Source organism: Corylus avellana, chromosome ca3, assembly GCF_901000735.1.
Source record: "Corylus avellana chromosome ca3, CavTom2PMs-1.0".
Taxonomy (NCBI): Eukaryota; Viridiplantae; Streptophyta; class Magnoliopsida; order Fagales; family Betulaceae; genus Corylus; species Corylus avellana.
Window position 1 is genome coordinate 15974539 of NC_081543.1, and position 6671 is coordinate 15981209.

The following is a 6671-nucleotide window of genomic DNA, read 5'->3' on the forward strand; positions in this document are numbered from 1 at the left end:
GACCCTAAAAGTCCTAAAGTGGACGCTGTTGACAACAGCGTCGACTTTTGGACCCTAAAGGTGTCGACGCTAATAGTCCGACCCTAATAATCAAATGTGTGATTATCAGCGTTCACTTAAAGTCGACCCTAATGATAACTTTTAGCGTCCACTTTATCGACCCTAAAAGTCACAATTTTTTGACCCTAAAGGTAATGTAAACGGAAACCATAGTCGACGCTAATGGTTAACCATTAGCGTCGACTTAAAGTGGACGCTAATGGTTAACCATTAGCGTCCACAAAATGGACCCTAATGGTCCTAAAAAAATAGAAAATAAAAATTCACTATCAGCGTCCAAATCAAAGTGGACGCTGATAGTTAACCATTAGGGTCCACTAATGGTCCTAAAAAATTTAAAAAAAAAAAATTAACTATCAGCGTCCACTTAAAGTCGACCCTAATGATAACTTTTAGCGTCCACTTTATCGACCCTAAAAGTCAAAATTTTTTGACCCTAAAGGTGATGTAAACGGAAGCCATAATCGACGCTAATGGTTAACAATTAGCGTCCACTCAAAGTGGACGCTGATAGTTAACCATTAGCGTCCACAAAGTGGACGCTAATGGTCCTAAAAAAATTTTAAAAAAAATAATCTGCGATCGATCGCACAATCGTGTGTGATCGATCGCAGTACCAGAAGGTGTTTTGAGATTTTGCGATCGATCGCACGTGGAGTGCGATCGATCGCAGTACCAGAAGGTGTTTGACATTTTGCGATCGATCGCACTCCAATACCAGTGGGCTTTCAATAATTTGCCATCGATCGCACTCCAAGCAGACCCAGGGAACCAAATTACTTACATATGAATAAATGTGATTACATAATGAATTATTATTTTTGATAAATACCTTATAGAGCAGGGAAAAATATATAACAAGGACTCTGAGATTAGTGTCACATGTAACTCAAAATGCAAGATATCTAATGCAGTGACCCAAAACAAAATGAAATGTGACAAGCATGTTGGACCTATAGACAGAGTCAAAATGCTTATACATGATGATGTGTCTAACAAACAAATTTATGATGTTTTAGGGCTGCCCTTACAAGGGATAAGATGAGATGGTGGTGCAAATTGGAAAGATTGAACCATTTTCAGTTTATATTCCTCCTCTTTTTTCTTTTTCTTTTTAATTGCTCTTATTCAGTAAGCTCCTGGTCCCAGAGAATAAAAACTTTAAAGATAAAAATGATACAAGAAGATCTTAACACGAAGTTGAGAAACTATGGATAGTATTAGTCACCAATAGGATAACCCAAGCTGCAACAATTACCACATTGCTAACTCTGATGAGGTTTTACAAGTACAAACCTTGATAAAGAACTGGTCAACCCTAATAAGGTCAGAGTGGTTCAAATGTCAGCATCATGTATCTTCATTTCCTCCTTGAGAGCAATATCCCTCAACCTCTGCTCTAAAAACAGGTAAACTTAGTCTTCATGACAGTGATAAAGATCGTAGATTATAGAAATCATATAAGTAATCCAGCGATTGGTATTAAATACATACCTTAAGCCATGCAAAAACAGAGCATGTAAATGCCCTCAAAGTAGGAGGAAATCTCACTGATGTCTCAACTTTATTGATTAATATTTCTACCAGCTGTAAGCATGTCGCAGCATACATAAATTGATTGAGAATGGAGTCAGTAACTGGTTCAACTTGACAGAAGCCAGAGATAGAATGGAGTCGCGATGGCAACCAGCAGAATCAGTGGCAGCCAAACGGTCCAAAATATTTAAGATACATTTTCTTGAGTCGAGTATTTTCCTAAGGTGTCCTAAGAATAAGAATACTGACAGCAACTTCTCTTCACCTAACATAGCATCCATTTTTTTTTCAAAAAGGTTTTAAGAGTATACATGAATATAAGAGATATTTCACTTATTAGCGATTTGATAATTAATACAAAATCCTAACGATAAGAACAACATTAAATTGCAATTTCAAAACCTTTGTACAGTTTGGAAGAAAGTGAAGTTCAAAAAAAAAAAAAAAAATTGAAGAGCAAAGCATATATACAAGCGACTTGATGACAGTTGCTGCTAGCTGTAAGCAATCAAAAAAAGACACCTGGAGATCTGTGCAGTTAAGAAGAAGACTTGTCCTATAATTGAGCTACATGTAGCTGTCCTCAGCAGAACAACAGCTCTACATACATCGCAACTGTGTGACAAAGTCAAAAAGCCTACAAATTATGAATGTGTAAAGATATATATATATGTACACACACGAAAACTGGTTATAATTGCTAATGAGAGATCTGAATTGAAAATTGCTAAGCCTGTTGATAGCATCAAAACTTGAGTAGCACATCCCGGCCATAGACTAGGAAAAGCTATAGGGCACATTTATTTCCTTTACACAATCATTGTATGGGATTACAATTTCAAAACAGTACGTGAGTTTTCTTATAGGTATGAATGTGATAACAGAGCCAATACATTCTATAGACCACTTCAAGGCAAGAGTCCTCTGCCAAAATGAAATTCATAAATCCTAATTAACTTGATGCTGCATGTTGTGGCATAAAGAACCATAAAGGAAACAAAGAAGCAGTAAAACTATTTTAGGGGTAGCGCATTTACTCGTATTTCTTCCATCAGAGAACATTTTCAAATCCCCACCAGCAGAAATGCTCGGCCAGCACCCTGAGTAAGATACAAGACGACCAACATAACAAGCTTTAGTGAAGGAAAATCAACAGTTCATGGAGATAAAGAGTCCAAAAAATTGGATCAACCACAAGGCTAAGTTTTCAGAAAGGTAAAAAAAGGATATGATTAACTATTCAAACAAATTGTAGTTTAATATACAAATTACAGATTTCCATCTCAAATCGACAGGGTAATTGGCCCTTCCCTAACGAAAGGCAATTGAATCAATAACATATTTTGCCTCTTAATTTAACTGTTGTATAATGGCATTTAAATGACTCATAAAGCTTGAGCAATTGGCATGCCATGCTAAGATTAGATAACTGCATTGGGACAGCCACTTCTACGAGGAACTTCGTATAATATAATCTATGCATGTCATATTAATCAAATAAAAATTTCAAGTGTTTGGGCAACCATCTAACAATGGTTAATGGAAATCTTTTCACATACATTTTGAGATAAAAACTTGCTCATATACAACAACCCAATTGAAACAGAAGAATTTCTTTAAATTTATAGGTCTTTGTTGGAAATCAAAATGCTGTTAAATACTATGGCATACACAAATAATCATTCTTTCATAACATTAAATTTGTTAGAATTCTAACCATTATTTTTAACAAAATGATTCAGATTTTACCACCTCAACATTCAGAGTTCTAAACGATCCTCAAATTTTTCTGTACATAATGGCTAAGATTCTAAGAACTAGAGAAAACGTAGAGGATCCTGATCCATCAATAACATAAAATAAACAAAAATGACCAGATAATAATAACTAGTAAATAAGAAAATTTATCCTTACTGGAAGAAATGGCTGGATTTCAGAGAGTCCCATCCTCCCTTTTCAGCAATACCCTCACTCTCCCTCTTTGCATGAAGTCGCGCGGATAAGCCTTATCTAGCTGCCACCAACACCCTCAAACATTTTCAAGACCCATAAAAAATTACAAAAAACTAAAACTAAAACAAAAACCAAAAGCATCAACGAGATCCATCAGCAACACTCTCAAATACTTTCGAGACCCATTAACAACATTCAAAAAAATTTGAAAAAGAAAAAACAAGAAGCACCAATCCTTAGAAAAGCGCAAAATGAAATGAACAAAAACAAAAAGCACGAACCTCAATAGCATTAGGGAGCTTGAGATGAGCGCAGCAGTCGGCGATCTCGGTGAAAGTGGGATTTTCGCATGCGTTGGCGAGGCTTATCCGCCTCCCTTCCGCCACCGTTTTCTTCGAGTTTATGTAAATTGGGTAGAACACTATCCACCTCTTTATATTCTCTATTTCTCCTCCTCCATCCATGTCTCTGATTCAAAAACCCTAACCAAAACAGGCATAAAACTCACAGATCAAGATACAAAACTATACAAATACAGTATATAAGACTCGTGATTCAGGCAAATCCAATCTTCCGTGTGTAAGGCGGAAGCCCCCAAAAATGGGTGATCAAAAATCGAATCACTATGCGTATCTTGGTGGCCATTACTTTTTGGCTGACTCCTCACCCAGTTCTATTGATCAGAAGTATCCAGCAGCGCCGCGCCGGTGTAGAATTATATTATAGGGGCCGATTAAGGCTCTCCTTATCCCCTTCCCTTTTCTTCCCCCCTGACCGTGCGTGTGGGACTTTGGGGTTAGGGATTTGGATCAAACAAATATGGTCTGAACTTTTCGAAAACATCAAAAATGATCTGAAAATTTCAGAATATTAGCGCCAATTTCAGATATCCCGCCACTGGATGGCGCTTATTTTTCGCACTCAATAGGGGCGACTAATGAGCCTCAAAATTTTTTTTTTTAAAAAAAAAATTATACTTATAATTTATAATTTTTATTTATTTTATTTATTTTTGTTTTTCTTTATTTTCTCCTGTAATATGTTTTTATTGTTATAATATTAACTAATAATTTCCGTTTAATAAAGATCATTAAGTTGATATTTATCTTATAATTAATTCTAAGATCAATACAAAATCCAAAGATAATATAAGATCAATATAACTAATGCACTAAGATAATATAAAAAGCTTATAGTTCAATTGAATGTTCGATTGAACCTTCAATTGTATTCAGTTTGATCGATCAATTGATCTTATCACTATCAATCTAACTAATTCATTAGGATCAATCAGATGTTTGATCGATCAATTGATTCCATTACGATCAATCGAACTAATTCACTATGATCGATCGGATTTTTGATTGAATGTTTGATCCTATCACGATTAATCGAACTAATTCACTATGATAGATCAGATGTTTGATCGATCAATTGATCCTATCACAATAAATCGAACTAATTCACTAGGATCGATCGGATGTTCGATCAAACATTTGATCTTATCACGATCAATCGAACTAATTCATTAGGATCGATCGGATGTTTGATCGATCATTTGATCCTATCACGATCAATCGAATTAATTCAACTTCATTTTCAATTGTTTCAATCTTTTTATTTGTCTTTAGTTTTGTTTCTTTTTATTTGTCTTTAGTTTTGTTTCAATATATTCATCATATCATATATATACACTATTAGATATGTAAAATTTAATATGAATTATGAAATGGGAATTAAGAATTAAGTTTTCATTTGGGGAATTAAATCCCATTTGGTTAGAAATCATTTGGGGAATCCACTTAAAACTGAAGTCTTCAAATTAGTCCGAATGAAAACTTTATCCTCCAAATGAAACTCCTAACCAAATGGCAAATATATACAAATTAAAATCTTTCTTTAGGAGGATGGAATTGAAATAGAAGAATTTTCCTTTTTTTAAAAAAAAAAAACATATATATATATTGAAACAACTGTACATATGGAATATTAAGTGAAAGGGAGAGCTTTACTTTTACGGTTAAAATTTTATTTTGTTATATTTAACGATACATATTGTGTCACTTTATTTAAAAATTTTAAACAATGCAGTGATATATACACAATTTTAGTGGATGCTATTGGGCATCAATTTTTTTTTTTTTTTTTTTAATTTTTTTTAATTCCTCCACATACTCTTTAGGGTCGACTTTGTCGACCCTAATGATCACTCTTCAGCGTCCACTTTGAGTGGACGCTATTGGTGAATAAAATTATTTTTTTTTAATTCCTACACATACTCTTTAGGGTCGACTATAAAGTCGACCCTAATGATCACTCTTTAGCGTCCACTTTGAGTGGACGTTATTGGTGAATAAAATTATTATTATTATTATTTTTTTAATTCCTACACATACTCTTTAGGGTCGACTTTGTCGACCCTAATACTTAGGCATTAGGGTCGACTATAAAGTCGACCCTAATGATCACTCTTCAGCGTCCACTTTGAGTGGACGCTATTGGTGAATAAAATTATTATTATTATTTTTTTTTTAATTCCTACACATACTCTAGTCGACCCTAAATACTTAGGTATTAGGGTCGACTCTAAAGTCGACCTTAATGATAACTCTTTAGCGTCCACTTTTAGTGGACGCTATTGGTGATTAATATTTTTTTTTTTAAAATTTTTAATTCTACCACACACTCTTCAGGGTCGACTTTCAAAGTCGACCCTAATGATCACTCTTCAGCGTCCACTTTTAGTGGACGCTATTGGTAATTAATATTAATTTTTTTTTTTTTTTTTTTTTAATTCCTCCACACACTTTTTAGGGTCGACTTTGTCGACCCTAATACTTAGGCATTAGGGTCGACTCTAAAGTCGACCCTAATGATCACTCTTCAGCGTCCACTTTGAGTGGACGCTATTGGTGAATAAAATTATTTTTTTATTTTTATTTTTTTAATTCCTACGCATACTCTTTAGGGTCGACTTTGTCGACCCTAATACTTAGGCATTAGGGTCGACTATAAAGTCGACCCTAATGATCATTCTTCAGCGTCCACTTTGAGTGGACGCTATTGGTGAATAAAATTATTATTTTTATTTTTATTTTTTAATTCCTCCACATACTCTTTAG

General features: G+C 34.3%; 1 long non-coding RNA gene across 2 annotated transcripts; it reads right to left on the reverse strand.

Annotated features, from left to right (window-relative positions):
- Nucleotides 1-3541: 3541 nt before the first annotated feature.
- LOC132176681 (uncharacterized) lies at nucleotides 3542-4378 on the reverse strand. 2 transcript variants are annotated; one of them, XR_009439565.1, is made up of 3 exons: nucleotides 4217-4378; nucleotides 3831-4031; nucleotides 3542-3610 (listed from the first exon to the last, which is right to left on the reverse strand). It is a non-coding gene; the product is annotated as an uncharacterized LOC132176681 (long non-coding RNA). The 2 variants fall into 2 exon arrangements; XR_009439564.1 differs by having other exon boundaries at nucleotides 4198-4378.
- Nucleotides 4379-6671: the final 2293 nt, after the last annotated feature.